The sequence below is a fragment of the Mya arenaria genome, chromosome 17 (genome assembly GCF_026914265.1).
Source record: "Mya arenaria isolate MELC-2E11 chromosome 17, ASM2691426v1".
In the NCBI taxonomy this organism is placed as follows: Eukaryota; Metazoa; Mollusca; class Bivalvia; order Myida; family Myidae; genus Mya; species Mya arenaria.
The window spans coordinates 26,690,778-26,711,083 of NC_069138.1; positions in this window are offsets into that span (position 1 = coordinate 26,690,778).

Sequence of the window (20,306 nt, forward strand, 5' to 3'; positions counted from 1 at the left end):
CTCCTCGGCCATTTTAAAACGAAAACAACATCGGATGTATATTGACGGTTTGCAATGTCAGAAATCTATACATTTATCTACGCTGCAAGTAGGTCGCGTAGTAATTTTAATTTATCAGTTTAGCATTATAGTTTACTCTTGAGAATCTTAATAAATGGTGCAATCATACGCCTCACTGGCAATCAATTAAGACTAAGTAATACAAAATACACGTTAAAACACTACCATTAATCAATATTTTATCAAAACAATTACGAACTACTTGAACTGATGTTTCGGCATTCATCCAAGATTGTTTTCGATAGTAAATGGCCGAGGAGTTTCGAATGTGGTTCATCCGTGTATATTCATATTTGATCTGTCATGGTATGTGATTTTCGATGGTAATCATGAGTATCATTCAATGACCCAATGCTTTCATACATAGATGATCAATGATTCTTAATGTTTTATGTTCATATTTACACTCATTATTTGTAACATTTGTAAGCTGGGATAATCAATATACAACGCTGAAAAAATCCCTCCAAAGACAATTTAACGTGGTGTAAATCCGGATGTTTGAACAGCGGCAGTGGCAATGACGCTTGTTTCACACTTAACCATCATGTCGAACGTCGTTTTTGCAACGTCAGAAGTATTCCGAAGATATTGCTGCTGTCGGATTTGTGCAATTAAAAGAATATTCATTCATCTAAGTTAGCAGAAATGGGTTTTGTTATTCTTTAGCTGGCCTGTGTTTCGTTTAATTATATATCTCAATATGTAGAAATATGGAAGTGAACCAGTGTTTTATTCAAATGTTACAAAAGCAAATTCAAAGTAAAACTGTTATCCAATAGGTAGTTTCTGAAATGTCACCTGCTCCCTCAGCGCCGTTTAAATTTCCGAAGAGGGTTAGTTTGTTGCGAATTTATAGAGTCGCAAATTTTAAACTTAACGAGATATCCCATATACAGATAATGAAACAATGGTATTATGTCTTTTAAACCTCGCGACATTGGTCAAAATCAAGAACTCGCGAAACTATATCCTTAGGAAAATTTAGCAAATTTTATGTCTTTTAAACCTCGCGACATTGGTCAAAATCAAAAACTCGCAACACTATATCCTTAGGAAATGTTAGCAAATTTCGTCTTTTAAACCTCGCGACATTGGTCAAAATCAAGAACTCGCGAAACAATATCCTTAGGAAATTTTAGCAAATTTTATGTCTTTTAATCCTCGCGACATTGGTCAAAATCAAGAACTCGCAACACTATATCCTTAGAAAATGCTAGCAAATTTCGTCTTTTAAACCTCGCGACATTGGTCAAAATCAAGAACTCGCGAAACAATATCCTTAGGAAATGTTAGCAAATTTTATGTCTTTTAAACCTCGCGACATTGGTCAAAATCAAGAACTCGCGAAACTATATCCTTAGGAAATGTTAGCAAATTTTGTCTTTTAAACCTCGCGACATTGGTCAAAATCAAGAACTCGCGAAACTTTATCCTTAGGAAATGTTAGCAAATTTTATGTCTTTTAAACCTCGCGACATTGGTCAAAATCAAGAACTTGCGAAACTATATCCTTAGGAAATGTTAGCAAATTTTATGTCTTTTAAACCTCGCGACATTGGTCAAAATCAAGAACTCGCGAAACTTTATCCTTAGGAAATATTAGCAATTTTTATGTCTTTTAAACCTCGCGACATTGGTCAAAATCAAGAACTTGCGAAACTATATCCTTAGGAAATATTAGCAATTTTTATGTCTTTTAAACCTCGCGACATTGGTCAAAATCAAGAACTCGCGAAACTATATCCTTAGGAAATATTAGCAATTTTTATGTCTTTAAAACCTCGCGACATTGGTCAAAATCAAGAACTTGCGAAACTATCCCCTTAGGAAATATTAGCAAATTGTATGTCTTTTAAACCTCGCGACATTGGTCAAAATCAAGAACTCGCGAAACAATATCCTTAGGAAATATTAGCAAATTTTATGTCTTTTAAACCTCGCGACATGAACTCGCGAAACTATATCCTTAGGAAATATTAGCAATTTTTATGTCTTTTAAACCTCGCGACATTGGTCAAAATCAAGAACTTGCGAAACTATATCCTTAGGAAATATTAGCAATTTTTATGTCTTTTAAACCTCGCGAGATTGGTCAAAATCAAGAACTCGCGAAACTATATCCTTAGGAAATATTAGCAATTTTTATGTCTTTTAAACCTCGCGACATTGGTCAAAATCAAGAACTGGCGAATCTATACACTTAGGAAATATTAGCAAATTTTATGTCTTTTAAACCTCGCGACATTGGTCAAAATCCAGAACTCGCGAAACAATATCCTTAGGAAATATTAGCAAATTTTATGTCTTTTAAACCTCGCGACATTGGTCAAAATCAAGAACTTGCGAAACTATATCCTTAGGAAATGTTAGCAAATTTTGTCTTTTATACCTCGCGACATTGGTCAAAATCAAGAACTCGCGAAACCATATCCTTAGGAAATATTAGCAAATTGTATGTCTTTTAAACCTCGCGACATTGGTCAAAATCAAGAACTCGCGAAACTATATCCTTAGGAAATATTAGCAATTTTTATGTCTGTTAAACCTCGCGACATTGGTCAAAATCAAGAACTCGCGAAACTATATCCTTAGGAAATATTAGCAAATTTTATGTCTTTTAAACCTCGCGACATTGGTCAAAATCAAGAACTCGCGAAACTATATCCTTAGGAAATATTAGCAAATTGTATGTCTTTTAAACCTCGCGACATTGGTCAAAATCAAGAACTCGCGAAACTATATCCTTAGGAAATATTAGCAAATTGTATGTCTTTTAAACCTCGCGACATTTGTCAAAATCAAGAACTCGCGAAACTATATCCTTAGGAAATATTAGCAAATTGTATGTCTTTTAAACCTCGCGACATTTGTCAAAATCAAGAACTCGCGAAACTATATCCTTAGGAAATATTAGCAAATTTTATGTCTTTTAAACCGCGCGACATTGGTCAAAATCAAGAACTCGCGAAACTATACCCTTAGGAAATATTAGCAAATTTTATGTCTTTTAAACCTCGCGACATTGGTCAAAATCAAGAACTTGCTAAACTATATCCTTAGGAAATATTAGCAATTTTTATGTCTTTTAAACCTCGCGACATTGGTCAAAATCAAGAACTCGCGAAACTATATCCTTAGGAAATATTAGCAAATTGTATGTCTTTTAAACCTCGCGACATTGGTCAAAATCAAGAACTCGCGAAACAATATCCTTAGGAAATATTAACAAATTTTTTGTCTTTTAAACCTCGCGACATTGGTCAAAATCAAGAACTCGCGAAACTTTATCCTTAGGAAATTTTACCAAATTTTATGTCTTTTAAACCTCGCGACATTGGTCAAAATCAAGAACTTGCGAAACTATATCCTTAGGAAATATTAGCAAATTTTATGTCTTTTAAACCTCGCGACATTGGTCAAAATCAAGAACTCGCGAAACTATATCCTTAGGAAATGTTAGCAAATTTTATGTCTTTTAAACCTCGCGACATTAGTCAAAATCAAGAACTCGCGAAACAATATCCTTAGGAAATATTAGCAAATTTTATGTCTTTTAAACCTCGCGACATTGGTCAAAATCAAGAACTTGCGAAACTATATCCTTAGGAAATATTAGCAATTTTTATGTCTTTTAAACCTCGCGACATTGGTCAAAATCAAGAACTCGCGAAACTATATCCTTAGGAAATATTTGCAATTTTTATGTCTTTTTAACCTCGCGACATTGGTCAAAATCAAGAACTTGCGAAACTATACCCTTAGAAAATATTAGCAAATTGTATGTCTTTTAAACCTCGCGACATTGGTCAAAATCAAGAACACGCTAAACTATATCCTTAGGAAATATTAGCAAATTTTATGTCTTTTTACCTCGCGACATTGGTCAAAATCAAGAACTCGCGAAACTATATCCTTAGGAAATATTAGCAAATTTTTATGTCTTTTAAACCTCGCGACATTGGTCAAAATCAAGAACTCGCGAAACTATATCCTTAGGAAATATTAGCAAATTTTATGTCTTTTAAACCTCGCGACATTGGTCAAAATCAAGAACTCGCGAAACTATATCCTTAGGAAATATTAGCAATTTTTATGTCTTTTAAACCTCGCGACATTGGTCAAAATCAAGAACTTGCGAAACTTTATCCTTAGGAAATATTAGCAAATTTTATGTCTTTTAAACCTCGCGACATTGGTCAAAATCAAGAACTCGCGAAACAATATCCTTAGGAAATATTAGCAAATTGTATGTCTTTTAAACCTCGCGACATTGGTCAAAATCAAGAACTTGCGAAACTATATCCTTAGGAAATATTAGCAAATTGTATGTCTTTTAAACCTCGCGACATTGGTCAAAATCAAGAACTCGCGAAACTATATCCTTAGGAAATATTAGCAAATTTTATGTCTTTTAAACCTCGCGACATTGGTCAAAATCAAGAACTTGCGAAACTATACCCTTAGGAAATATTAGCAAATTTTATGTCTTTTAAACCTCGCGACATTGGTCAAAATCAAGAACTTGCGAAACTATATCCTTAGGAAATATTAGCAATTTTTATGTCTTTTAAACCTCGCGACATTGGTCAAAATCAATAACTTGCGAAACTATACCCTAAGGAAATATTAGCAAATTGTATGTCTTTTAAACCTCGCGACATTGGTCAAAATCAAGAACTCGCGAAACAATATCCTAAGGAAATATTAGCAAATTGTATGTCTTTTAAACCTCGCGACATTGGTCAAAATCAAGAACTCGCGAAACTTTATCCTTAGGAAATTTTACCAAATTTTATGTCTTTTAAACCTCGCGACATTGATCAAAATCAAGAACTTGCGAAACTATATCCTTAGGAAATATTAGCAAATTTTATGTCTTTTAAACCTCGCGACATTGGTCAAAATCAAGAACTCGCGAAACTATATCCTTAGGAAATGTTAGCAAATTTTATGTCTTTTAAACCTCGCGACATTGGTCAAAATCAAGAACTCGCGAAACAATATCCTTAGGAAATATTAGCAAATTTTATGTCTTTTAAACCTCGCGACATTGGTCAAAATCAAGAACTTGCGAAACTATATCCTTAGGAAATATTAGCAATTTTTATGTCTTTTAAACCTCGCGACATTGGTCAAAATCAAGAACTTGCGAAACTATGTCCTTAGGAAATATTTGCAATTTTTATGTCTTTTTAACCTCGCGACATTGGTCAAAATCAAGAACTTGCGAAACTATACCCTTAGGAAATATTAGCAAATTGTATGTCTTTTAAAACCTCGCGACATTGGTCAAAATCAAGAACACGCTAAACTATATCCTTAGGAAATATTAGCAAATTTTATGTCTTTTTAACTCGCGACATTGGTCAAAATCAAGAACTCGCGAAACTATATCCTTAGGAAATATTAGCAAATTTTTATGTCTTTTAAACCTCGCGACATTGGTCAAAATCAAGAACTCGCGAAACTATATCCTTAGGAAATATTAGCAATTTTTATGTCTTTTAAACCTCGCGACATTGGTCAAAATCAAGAACTCGCGAAACTATATCCTTAGGAAATATTAGCAAATTTTATGTCTTTTAAACCTCGCGACATTGGTCAAAATCAAGAACTGGCGAAACTATACCCTTAGGAAATATTAGCAAATTTTATGTCTTTTAAACCTCGCGACATTGGTCAAAATCAAGAACTCGCGAAACAATATCCTTAGGAAATATTAGCAAATTTTATGTCTTTTAAACCTCGCGACATTGGTCAAAATCAAGAACTCGCGAAACAATATCCTTAGAAAATGTTACCAAATTTTATGTCTTTTAAACCTCGCGACATTGGTCAAAATCAAGAACTTGCGAAACTATATCCTTAGGAAATATTAGCAAATTTTATGTCTTTTAAACCTCGCGACATTGGTCAAAATCAAGAACTCGCGAAACTATATCCTATGGAAATTTTAGCAAATTTTATGTCTTTTAATCCTCGCGACATTGGTCAAAATCAAGAACTCGCAACACTATATCCTTAGGAAATGTTAGCAAATTTCGTCTTTTAAACCTCGCAACATTGGTCAAAATCAAGAACTCGCGAAACAATATCCTTAGGAAATGTTAGCAAATTTTATGTCTTTTAAACCTCGCGACATTGGTCAAAATCAAGAACTCGCGAAACTATATCCTTAGGAAATGTTAGCAAATTTTGTCTTTTAAACCTCGCGACATTGGTCTAAATCAAGAACTCGCGAAACTTTATCCTTAGGAAATGTTAGCAAATTGTATGTCTTTTAAACCTCGCGACATTGGTCAAAATCAAGAACTTGCGAAACTATATCCTTAGGAAATGTTAGCAAATTTTGTCTTTTAAACCTCGCGACATTGCTCAAAATCAAGAACTTGCGAAACAATATCCTTAGGAAATATTAGCAAATTTTATGTCTTTTAAACCTCGCGACATTGGTCAAAATCAAGAACTTGCGAAACTATATCCTTAGGAACTGTTAGCAAATTTTGTCTTTTAAACCTCGCGACATTGGTCAAAATCAAGAACTCGCGAAACTTTATCCTTAGGAAATGTTAGCAAATTTTATGTCTTTTAAACCTCGCGACATTGGTCAAAATCAAGAACTCGCGAAACTATACCCTTAGGAAATATTAGCAAATTTTATGTCTTTTAAACCTCGCGACATTGGTCAAAATCAAGAACTCGCGAAACAATATCCTTAGGAAATATTAGCAAATTTTATGTCTTTTAAACCTCGCGACATTGGTCAAACTCAAGAACTCGCGAAACAATATCCTTAGAAAATGTTACCAAATTTTATGTCTTTTAAACCTCGCGACATTGGTCAAAATCAAGAACTTGCGAAACTATATCCTTAGGAAATATTAGCAAATTTTATGTCTTTTAAACCTCGCGACATTGGTCAAAATCAAGAACTCGCGAAACTATATCCTTTGGAAATTTTAGCAAATTTTATGTCTTTTAATCCTCGCGACATTGGTCAAAATCAAGAACTCGCAACACTATATCCTTAGGAAATGTTAGCAAATTTCGTCTTTTAAACCTCGCAACATTGGTCAAAATCAAGAACTCGCGAAACAATATCCTTAGGAAATGTTAGCAAATTTTATGTCTTTTAAACCTCGCGACATTGGTCAAAATCAAGAACTCGCGAAACTATATCCTTAGGAAATGTTAGCAAATTTTGTCTTTTAAACCTCGCGACATTGGTCTAAATCAAGAACTCGCGAAACTTTATCCTTAGGAAATGTTAGCAAATTGTATGTCTTTTAAACCTCGCGACATTGGTCAAAATCAAGAACTTGCGAAACTATATCCTTAGGAAATGTTAGCAAATTTTGTCTTTTAAACCTCGCGACATTGCTCAAAATCAAGAACTTGCGAAACAATATCCTTAGGAAATATTAGCAAATTTTATGTCTTTTAAACCTCGCGACATTGGTCAAAATCAAGAACTTGCGAAACTATATCCTTAGGAACTGTTAGCAAATTTTGTCTTTTAAACCTCGCGACATTGGTCAAAATCAAGAACTCGCGAAACTTTATCCTTAGGAAATGTTAGCAAATTTTATGTCTTTTTAAACCTCGCGACATTGGTCAAAATCAAGAACTCGTGAAACTATATCCTTAGGAAATATTAGCAAATTTTATGTCTTTTAAACCTCGCGACATTGGTCAAAATCAAGAACTCGCGAAACTATATCCTTAGGAAATATTAGCAAATTTTATGTCTTTTAAACCTCGCGACATTGGTCAAAATCAAGAACTTGCGAAACTATATCCTTAGGAACTGTTAGCAAATTTTGTCTTTTAAACCTCGCGACATTGGTCAAAATCAAGAACTCGCGAAACTTTATCCTTAGGAAATGTTAGCAAATTTTATGTCTTTTAAACCTCGCGACATTGGTCAAAATCAAGAACTCGCGAAACTATACCCTTAGGAAATATTAGCAAATTTTATGTCTTTTAAACCTCGCGACATTGGTCAAAATCAAGAACTCGCGAAACAATATCCTTAGGAAATATTAGCAAATTTTATGTCTTTTAAACCTCGCGACATTGGTCAAACTCAAGAACTCGCGAAACTATATCCTTAGAAAATGTTACCAAATTTTATGTCTTTTAAACCTCGCGACATTGGTCAAAATCAAGAACTTGCGAAACTATATCCTTAGGAAATATTAGCAATTTTTATGTCTTTTAAACCTCGCGACAATGGTCAAAATCAAGAACTCGCGAAACTATATCCTTAGGAAATATTAGCAATTTTTATGTCTTTAAAACCTCGCGACATTGGTCAAAATCAAGAACTTGCGAAACTATACCCTTAGGAAATATTAGCAAATTGTATGTCTTTTAAACCTCGCGACATTGGTCAAAATCAAGAACTCGCGAAACAATATCCTTAGGAAATATTAGCAATTTTTATGTCTTTTAAACCTCGCGACATGAACTCGCGAAACTATATCCTTAGGAAATATTAGCAATTTTTATGTCTTTTAAACCTCGCGACATTGGTCAAAATCAAGAACTTGCGAAACTATATCCTTAGGAAATATTAGCAATTTTTATGTCTTTTAAACCTCGCGACATTGGTCAAAATCAAGAACTCGCGAAACTATATCCTTAGGAAATATTAGCAATTTTTATGTCTTTTAAACCTCGCGACATTGGTCAAAATCAAGAACTGGCGAATCTATACCCTTAGGAAATATTAGCAAATTTTATGTCTTTTAAACCTCGCGACATTGGTCAAAATTAAAAACTCGCGAAACAATATCCTTAGGAAATATTAGCAAATTTTATGTCTTTTAAACCTCGCGACATTGGTCAAAATCAAGAACTCGCGAAAATATATCCTTAGGAAATGTTACCAAATTTTATGTCTTTTTAAACCTCGCGACATTGGTCAAAATCAAGAACTCGCAAAACTATATCCTTAGGAAATATTAGCAAATTTTATGTCTTTTAAACCTCGCGACATTGGTCAAAATCAAGAACTCGCGAAACTATATCCTTAGGAAATGTTAGCAAATTGTATGTCTTTTAAACCTCGCGACATTGGTCAAAATCAAGAACTCGCGAAACAATATCCTTAGGAAATGTTAGCAAATTTATGTCTTTTAAACTTCGCGACATTGGTCAAAATCAAGAACTTGCGAAACTATACCCTTAGGAAATATTAGCAAATTTTATGTCTTTTAAACCTCGCGACATTGGTCAAAATCAAGAACTCGCGAAACTATATCCTTAGGAAATATTAGCAAATTTTATGTCTTTTAAACCTCGCGACATTGGTCAAAATCAAGAACTCGCGAAATAATATCCTTAGGAAATGTTAGCAAATTTTATGTTTTTTTTAAACCTCGCGACATTGGTCAAAATCAAGAACTCGCGAAACTCTATCCTTAGGAAATATTAGCAATTTTTATGTCTTTTAAACCTCGCGACATTGCTCAAAATCAAGAACTTGCGAAACTATATCCTTAGGAAATATTAGCAAATTTTATGTCTTTTTAAACCTCGCGACATTGGTCAAAATCAAGAACTCGCGAAACTATATCCTTAGGAAATTTTAGCAATTTTTATGTCTTTTAAACCTCGCGACATTGGTCAAAATGAAGAATTTGCGAAACTATATCCTTAGGAAATATTAGCAAATTTTATGTCTTTTAAACCTCGCGACATTGGTCAAACTCAAGAACTCGCGAAACTATATCCTTAGGAAATGTTAGCAAATTTTATGTTTTTTTTAAACCTCGCGACATTGGTCAAAATCAAGAACTCGCGAAACAATATCCTTAGGAAATGTTAGCAAAATTTGATTTGATTTTACAACATGAAATTAGGTTTGACAAACTTAGTAAAATAAATTGAAACTTGGCCCATGTTCACGAGTTAACATAGAGTTCTAAAGAGACGAAGGCTTTGGATTGTTTATTTTTCATATGAAGTGTGGCGGATACAATGACGTCTTTTTGAAATACGTTATAAAAACTCGTCTTTAAGATTAAAGCATATAAACTTCAATTTTTACAAACGCCGACTTCGATATAAGGTAAATATCTTCAAAATGTCAAGTATTAAAGCCAGATTCACGACAGTAAGAATTACTTATTTCCCACAAACCGACGACATGTCAACATCAAAAGATTTGACAAAAAACGCTTTCAAACGACACATGCCGTGGTGATTGTGGTTAGATATCTTAACTTCGTGAATATAACTTTTCCAGCTATTGATACATTTGAACATGCAGAAGTGATTTTCAGTTTTGAAAAGACACGGTCAGAACGATCTAGTAAAACAGGTTTATTTCATTCTCAGTTTTACACACGAACTATTAAAAAGTGCTTAATCAATACCGATACTAATTTACTGTTTAGTTTGTTATTTTACTGCATCAACTACTCTAGTTTTTCTATTGGCGATGGTCTAAAATTCGGAAAAACAAACTTTGTGTAGATAAGATACTCATACCTTATTTAAGTGACAAAACAATTAAATGTCGCGTGTAGGGAGCCGGTACCATAGAGTAAAACTACATGGGCAAAATGAGAAAATATATTCCTATATAGAATCATACTGTTTTACTATTATATTGACGATTTAATAAACAATTTAGATCGCAATGACTTATTGCATCAACAATATATCACGCTTTTGTCAATTTAAATAATTCAAAGCAATAAAGTATTCTTAGTGTCCATTTTATAAATATGTATCTTGAAAAGGCAATGGTATCTTAAGCTTAGAACGCCAAATATTTTATTCATGACGGTTTTGGAATGTTCGGTAAACAATCGCAATCATTCGGGACATTCGGGAGTAGACTGCCATTTAGACAACATCTTCAGAAAGCCTTACGCAACTTCGTAATATTTTGTGCATGTTGAAAACACTATGATACTCCCGTTGGCGCTTTTCCAGCTGCTCCATAAACTTCTTGGAAGTGATTTCCTGTCCTCCAAGCTCCAGCTACCGATCGTGATTGTTGTCCTCAGGATCAAACTGGCTGTGGTCCATTGATGGTTACTGTATCCTGATAATGATCCATATGCAGGCAATGACGATCGTGCTGGTAATAGGCAGAACTTTATCCTTATAATGCTGAAGCAGGGCAAAACACACTTTGGACAAAATCGCATACACTTTCCGAATCAACACGAAAATCATACACCAATGAGGCGTGCGTGTGCCAAGATGTCATGTACCTTAGCGACATCCTGAATGCAAGGCGTTAGAGGCGAGGCGTTAGACGCTGGAGTACGTCGTCATACATTGTTGGTGTGAACCTCAAATATATTTTAAAGGAAGTGACATCCTCATCTCAGAGTTCTTGCATCAATGTATTGTACTGTCCATACTGAAGCCTCCTGTCGTCTGTGAGCCAGGAGCAGACCCACCATTGATGACGTCTTCGTCTATGTCTCAAATACAATGCCAAGGCAAGCATGGCATTCATTTAAGCTTGGATTTGAAACTGAATGAAAGGTAAAGTCCCCTAACATCCATGGTGTCCCACTAGCAACTGATAACAAATAAGTAGTTCGGCATCGTTTATATACACCGACTGTCAAATTAGCAACCTTTCGGCATCCTAACGCCTACGATTTGGCAACTCTTCAGCATGTTCTTCAATTTTACCGCGACATACCTCACGATCAGGAAACATTCGGGAGCCAAATACGGAACTGTCGGCATTAACCCGCCTCGCATTCGGCTACTTCGGATAGGTTTTAGCGTTTATACTGAAACCTTTCGTATGCCACTCCGCGAATACATGCAAATACATGCCGAAAGAGCCCGGTGGGGAAGTTCCCCCCATTTATTGAATAATGATCTCGATAGGTTCCCGGAAAAAGCAAAATTTTGTCGACAACCCCTCCACAAAGCATCGGGGCTGTAGTCAAGTCAACACATTAGTAGTGTTGGCAGCTCTCTGCTAGAGTATATGATGAAATAATACAACCATTTAAGCAAAGTTTAACAATATTCCCAATTCTACATCTATTCTATTAGAGGCAGTATAGTAGTGGAGTTGGTTGGTTGGTTGGTTGCTGCCTGCAGTTTGTTTTCACTTACTGTTGGGTTCACTTAATGAATTGAAATAAATATCGATTTAACTTTAACCCGCACAGGTACGCTTATAAATTTTTTACCTGATATCATACAGTTAAATCGATACTATTTGTATATCTAGTAGATAATCGACACATTAACATCATTCAATGGGGTTGAGTTTACGGCCAGTTTTCCTTTTTTCATTATATTTTATCACAACGGAAAACACAATGAACATTTTTTACAGTTAACATATGTTATTTTCCCTATGTATATGCAAGAGCTAATTTCGGCGATCTACAGAAAATAAAGCAATCTCAGCGAGTACTTCAAAATTTGTATTTCCTCCTGATAGAAGATATGCATTCATATGTACAAATATATAGATAATTTGAATGCATTTCAATGAAACATATCACAAGTTCGTATTTTAAAACGGAAATAGCGTATGACCATACATAATCCCGATCAGTAGGTATCATCATCATACAACAACATAACCTTTTAGTTACAATTTACACACATGGTAGAGAGTTAGTTATAATTCGGTACGGTATCAGGAGAAAATCCATATTTTCATTATTGTCATGCATTTGCGCTATAGGTTCACCCATGTGTTTCAAGTAAACATTGATTTTCCCGGTTCAAGTACTTCTGAAACAAACGTAACCTTTGATAAAGATATTTGTTAACAGTGAATCAGCTTTTCTGCATTTAAATTTGCAACGATATCATTCAATATAATCGGTAGATAGTGCAAATACTTTTCAATGTATCTTACATATTAACCAGTGGTTTATTCCATGCACGTATCATATGGGAACATATGCAGGGAAGAAAAACAAATGGTTACTCTTTATAAGGTCGAAGAGCCTTTTAGCCTTCATCCCTTGACACCGAAAATCAACAGTTAACCCACCCACAATGACTCCCCACTACTTGCCATGATCTAGAATGATTTAGGTTTCCATGTGACAGGACAAGTTTTTCATTACATTTTGCCAGAAGCACAGACGCGATGTTTATGCCGTTCGGGGTAGTTTTTCTCCTTACTGCTATTCCTTAATGAGACTATCTCAATATTTATTTTCTTCTGGTCCATATTATGGCATTTTGTTCCATTCATATTTTTTTCAAAGTCTGTTCAAGTGTTTTAACATACAACTTGCGAATTGACCGTCGGTTCTATAAGGTACAAAAGATACCCAAATAATAGTTGTATGACGAAAATATTTTATTCAAGTATATTTCATAATTAATTGTGGTGTATATAAACATACATAGCATAAACATATTATAAGACATTCGGAAATTGCAGACAGTAAGGATGAATGTTATATTGACAGTGTAACACATAACCGTAATAAACAAAAGAATGCTTTCATTGTATGTGTCAAGTAGAAGATAACACTGCTACAAATAACCTCAATAAACTAGTACACATTGTATTAAATTAGTATTCAATCAACATGAACATATTTATTATATTGAATAAGAACTTGATAAGAATAACAGAGTCACATTTAATCTTAATATACAACACATTGTATTAAACTAGTAGTAGATAAGAATAACAGTATTGCAAATTACCTAAATAAAAAAAGAACGCATTCTATTAAACGATCAGTCGATATGAATAACAGTGATACACATAACCATCAATAAACAAGATGACATTGGTTTTATTTAACGATCAGTAAATAGGAGTAAGAGTGTTAAACATAACCTTAATAACTTAAACACAGTGATTGTATTTAACGAACACAACGAGAATTTTCATTTTGTTAACAAAACATGTATGACCATGATAATAATACAATGTAATAAAGAAACAATATGGGCAAGCTCGATTGCCAAACATATCCAAAGCTTTGTTTTAAAGCTGCACTTTCACATATTGACAGTTTTGACATTGGGTTTTTAGTTTTCGTCTCAGAATCAGATTCTTGTGGCAATGCCTTAAATTAAATAATATAAGAACATGAGAACTCTCAATTGTTTGGTAAACTGTCGAACACTTCATTTTCGAACGTATATATGAAACACTGAGAGCGGTTCTTTTGTCAGCTCATTAGTTTCAAGATATTCACGAAAAAATGGCTCATTCAACGACAAAAATGTTTTTGTCAAAACGGTAAAATTGTGAAAGTCAGCTTTAATGCATAAAACTAAGGCCCTAATGCATCATGGGAAGTTTAAATAAGATGTGTAATATCATAAAAAATTTAAAACACTAAGCAAGAAATGGTAACCAGTCCGGAAAAGCGTAAAAAATGAAATATTCAAAAACAAAATAGTATTTACAAACAGTCTGATAAAAGGAAAAACAATATTGTGCTGTTTGTAGTTTCGAAAATGAAAAAATCGTATGCGAGTCCCTTCAAGTATTGTAAAATTGTGGTGAATGCAGCTTCCCTCAATTAACACTCAGAAACAAAAACAAAGGGGTTCAAATTCATTTTACAGTAAATTGTGCACAAATGGCATAGTGAATATAATACTGACATAAAATAAATCCTAAGCTTATGTACAGATTAAACCGTTCGCACTGTGCATGTATGCAAACTCCAAAAGTGGACAAACATAAAAAACCATGACAATGAAATAAAAATAAAAAATTGACGATATTTTGACAATAAAACAACACTAGGCAGAACTAAGAGAAATGCTTTTGAAAGAGCGGATGTTGCATGCCGTAAAAGCATGTTAAATTAATTCCAGCTCATACACAATGTTCAAAATATAGAACATCTGAACAATACAACTTAACTTCATAAACCGTGTGTCAAAATAATGTTTTCCGTACCCACAACAATCTTATACTGTCTTTATCCAAAAAAATCTACTGTTGTAGAATACATCTGACCCGTGACTTCATTGTGAACCGTTACTTCAACCTCCGTGCCTCCAAACCTGTAAAAGGATTTGAAGTTGTTTCCTCTTCCAAGGAAATTGCAAGTTACAGGCACTAGCAGGGACCCTAAGATTCGGCAGCCATGATCTGAAACCAACACTGTGTTTGGATTCCTTGTTGCATACAGTGTGTCTAAGACCTGCGTTTGATATCTTGTAAGTGGGCACCAACTCCCCGTTTCTACGACTGCATCGAGTCTCAGGGGTTGGCCCTCCTCAACAAGTACATGGAAAAGATTCGTACATCTTGTTATTCCGTCTTCGAAAGTAAAGCGAGGGGCAGGCGGGTGTGAACAATATCTGCTGTAATTGTGGGCGTAATCAGTACCATATGTGTATTTCGCTATTCTCTCTTCAATGTATAAAGGGTTGAATCCAAAGCTAACTGCCCCTTTCATGACCGCAAGCCCGGCATCCTGTGGGGTTATCACTTTCAATGATGGAAAAGAACATACAATGCGTTGTTGTAAAACTCGTGATTCTGAAAAACCGCCCACCATCAATATTGCTGAACACCCGGATATAACTGGAATATCTACGAGTTCCTGAATATGTCTAACAATTTGTTCAGTTGCTATATCAAAAAGAGAAGCTGCGAAGTTCTTCTCCAGTCTGAGCTTATCTTTTACCACTCTCACGTGTCTACAAAATCGACTTGCTGAGACCAATTCTCCTAGAGTCTTTCCATGTCTTGTTTTTGCCAAGTCCTGTAAAGCCGATGGAAATCGGAGCGCCACCTCTCTGTCCGAACGAGGATCTATTTCCCTCTTTTTCATTTCAAACTCGCGAGAAAGGTCTAAATATTCATCCATACTTTCTCTCCTAATGAAGTCGAAGGAACCCGGACCTGGACAATTCAAATATCAAAATAAAAGTGATCTTTAATGATGACAATGTTCTTAGAGGAGTGTTTGCACTTATAATTAAGATTAAGTTGGTACTAATTTAAACTGTGTATTTCGGTAGCATTGAAAACAACTTAAGAGTGTTGGTGTGCCATGAACCATAATTCAAACGTGCCTTTGATGAACACAAAAACTTTGGTGTTTTGTTTATTCAAACAAATAATAACGGTATTTATGAAAAATATATTTAATTATTTTGTCTTTCTTGACTTGTCTTGGAAAGCCTTGCAAAAGCAAATGCAAACACACAAAAAATATATAAAATAATAAGTCTCAAGAGGACACATTAATTTTTTGGCTCCATTAAAGGAAAGATCGTCTTTGAAATCATTTTGATACATAGAAAATTTAAAAGGGCTGAAACATTCACCTTGACGAACAACGACAAAATATTCAAACATTTCACCTGTTTCTCCAAAAATAAATAACTTTAGTCTTGTGACTGGTTTATATACCTTTTATAGCATCGACAATTCAACTCTTTTACATTACGTTTTTGACTGGCTAGAAAGTAAAACGCTTTATTTTTCACTTCAGAACCATACGATGCAAAAACGTTAACCATGGTTATTACTCATGAACCGTTTATGTTATTGAGATGAAACTACATGTTGGAATGGACAGTTCGCGGATGTATAGCAAGTCGCATAACTGTGGCTTTTATAACGTTTGAGATATGCAAACATAACAACAAAAACATGAATATTGAAATAAACATTTTTATTCCAACATTCAGCATGGAAATTCAATTTCAATTACTTCAGAACCGATAATCGATTGTAGTTGACCTTTCTCGATTCGATAACCCATTATGAATTTTGTCCGATAATCAAAAATTATCAAAGGCCTGATATTTAAAATTTTAAAACCTTCCATGTTAATTTGTTTTGTTTTTTGTTGTTGTGGTTTTTGTTGTTGTATTTTTTGGGGAAACAGGCTTCAGTTATAGTAAAACATATTCCGTTGCTATTTACTGTTATTAATTACCATTGTGTTACAACAGGGTGCCACATTTCCTGTGCATTGTTTGATGGGGGCTATGAAAACTGAAAGCACCATTTATGCTTTGACATGCCAATAATACTGAACGAGTATATTTGACAGCAGACTACTACTTAAAATTTGATAGGGATAATGTTTTTTAATATAAAGTACATACGTATTTCAAGAAAACGATATATCAACACTAAATGTTATCAAATGGCATTGTTTCAGGTTTCAAATGTCATAAGATATCAGTACCAAACCAATTCCGTTCAAGCGTAACGGACTCCTAAACATGATAGGGGTCAAAAGCAGGCGTATATCAGATTGTCAACAAATTTGGAAAGTCAACAGAATATCTTTGAACTTAAACCAATGTTAGTAGCGTGTGTGATGTCCACGGGCGTCAATAACAGCTTGACATCGCCTCCGCATGTTGCTGATAAGCCTCCGGAGCTGTTGCTGAGGGAGTCTGGCCCATTCCTTCTGAAGCGCTGTTCTGAGCTGAGGAACCGTTGTTTGCTGGACCGGACGAGCAGAAACAGCTTTCTGAAGCATGTCCCAGGCATGCTCGATCGGGTTCATTTCGGGGGAACGAGCTGGCCAGTCCATTATCTCGATGGTAGCATTTTCCAGAAATTGGTTTGTGGTGTTTTCTCTGTGTGGGCACGCATTATCATCCATGAGAATGAAATCATAACCGATTGCACCTGCATACGGTCGAACATAAACGTCCAGGATCTGGTTACAATAACGAACAGCCGTCAACATACCGTTTTCAATTATGTTTAAGACTGGTTCCCGTGCGTGCTGATTCCGGCCCATACCATTGTAACAAAGTCCAAGTTTCATAATTATTACATTTTATTTTTGAGTTTGATATAATGCAAGGGAGAAAACAAGCAAATCAGCTTTGATGTTATGTACAGAGTTGTCTTTCTTAGTAATTTTAAAATATAATTGCTGTGTGGTCATCTGTGACTATAATCCCTAAATTGACATTTTTGGTGGGAACACTGGATCATTCGGTTCTTTGTTTTCAAGGCGAACACATCATATTTTACTTTGTCTGTAATTGTTGGAATTGGCGTGAAAAGATATTGACGGTTAGTCTATTAGTTATACTTCTAGAACCTAGTATTTCTAGAATATTGTTTATTAAGAAGTGTAATTGTTTTAATTACATTTGAGCAGTTGTATCTAAGTATTTAGTAAGTTGGAAATATGATAGTTATAATATTTCTAAAAGGTCAAGATAGTGATTCAACCTTGCATGTTAATATTATAAGTAATATTAATAAATCCACTTATTTTAGAATTGCGGCACCAGTTGAATGTATGTGTCAGGGAGAATATAAAGGCAGTTTGGCCTACAGCTGGTGAGTTAGATTATATGTAATGTGATGTGAAATATGTTTGTACCTGTTTTGTATATGATGTTTGTATTGTTTTAATATGATTATATTATGTAATAGTATGGCCGCTAGAAAATAGTATTAATTATGAGGAATATTGCTTCTCAAAGTATTATAGAAAATATACTGAATTAATTGTTAACTCTTGTGTGATATGCTTAAGTTGATGTTTATATTCTTTCAGAGCTGTGGATTTATAATACATGTAATAAAAGCCCCTAAAGACTTCCGACGTGTTAATCAACTACACTGAACCCTAACTGCTGAGTTAGACCGTTAATATAGTCGTGGCCATAAGAAAAACTACCCTATTACACCATAATGGTCATCTTCGGCGACACAAACTGGAGCAAAACGTTCATTACGTCCCCTCCACACTCTGGAACGTCGATCTGTAAAGTCAATACAAAACTGACTCGTCTGTAAAAAGCACTGTGGTCCATTCGTTTAACGTCCATCCAACGTGTTTACGTGCCCTGTCCAAACGCTCCTGGATGTGGTATCGGGTCAATGGGATGCAAATTGCCTGTCGTCGCGCCATCAAGCCAGCACTATGCAAACAATTTCTGATGGTTTGCGTTGGTTGGCGTTCTTCTTGAAGTCATTATGTAACGATGTTGCGTTACGAAAGCGGTTATGTCTGGCTAAAACCGCATTGTAACGATCCTGAACGTCAGATGTAGCCTTCGCACGGCCACCACCATTTCGATGTTGAGCATTTCCATTCGTTTGATAACGATTCCACATCCTGCAAACTACACTTTGTGACACATTCAGGTGTTCTGCCACGGTCCTCTGAGACAACCCTGCCTCCAGAATTCCAATGCCAACATGCATTTCATCAGGAGTTAAACGTCTTCTGTTTGGCATTTTGAACACAATGTGGTAGATGGTCGAGTAAAAATCGAATACACAAAGCAAAAAACAAGAAATGACCACATGTTTAAGTTGTTACATGTATGCCAAAACGCCTTATTTCGTGGCTATGCAGTTTTCCGTGCCGCCCGTGCACGCGCTGGTAGCAATACAATCAAAATCATCGAACATTCTAGAGGCCTACGAAGGGATAAAACTAATGCTTTGAAATTAAATAAGCATGCTTATTTGGTTAAGTTTTTACAAATAACTAATCAAGTGATCCTTATCAAATTTTGAGTAGTATATTAAGTTCTAACAAAACCTTTTAAATACCTGTTCATCAAATAAAAGCATCTTGAAACGTCTAAAGTAGTACCAATCCTTGTGCTCGCAATTTTCAGCCAGTTCGGCATATTTGGACTCGGCGTCGTATCCAAAGGAATGAAGCGTCCTTCCATCCGGTGCAATCAATAACACCGTTGGTGCTGTAAGACAATCGACGCAACGTTGTGGTCATGTTTACATGTTTTGCAAGTCCATCAGTGCTATGGTTTGTTTTGTGTATTCTCGTTAAATGTATTTTAGGCCTGAACCTTTTGTCTCAAATACGACAGCGCTAACGTCACATGTTGAGTACTGGACGTACTAGTATCTCTGTAAGTTTCATTGTATTATTGCGGTATAGAAGAGAGAGAGAGAGAGAGAGAGAGAGAGAGAGAGAGAGAGAGAGAGAGACAGGGAGGGAGGGAGAGAGAGAGAGAGAGCCAAAGTTAGAAGTTAAACACAAACAATGAAAGAAATTATATGATATGCATAATATTGAAGACAAAACAATACCAGATACAAAGCTCCGGGCATGTGGCACTTACTTAAGGTATTCGATGTACAAATAAGCTTGTCATTCTATCCAGATACTGGAAATAATGTTACACTGTATGTGACAATAGAGCCATAGATGCTTAGTATATAATCAAAAAAATATGTGACGAAGTTTTTTGCAAAGCTTGTGGCAATTCGTAATTACTACATATTCGACAAAAGTAACACTTGAATACGCTGAATTTTTAGATTAAAAAAACGTCTGCGT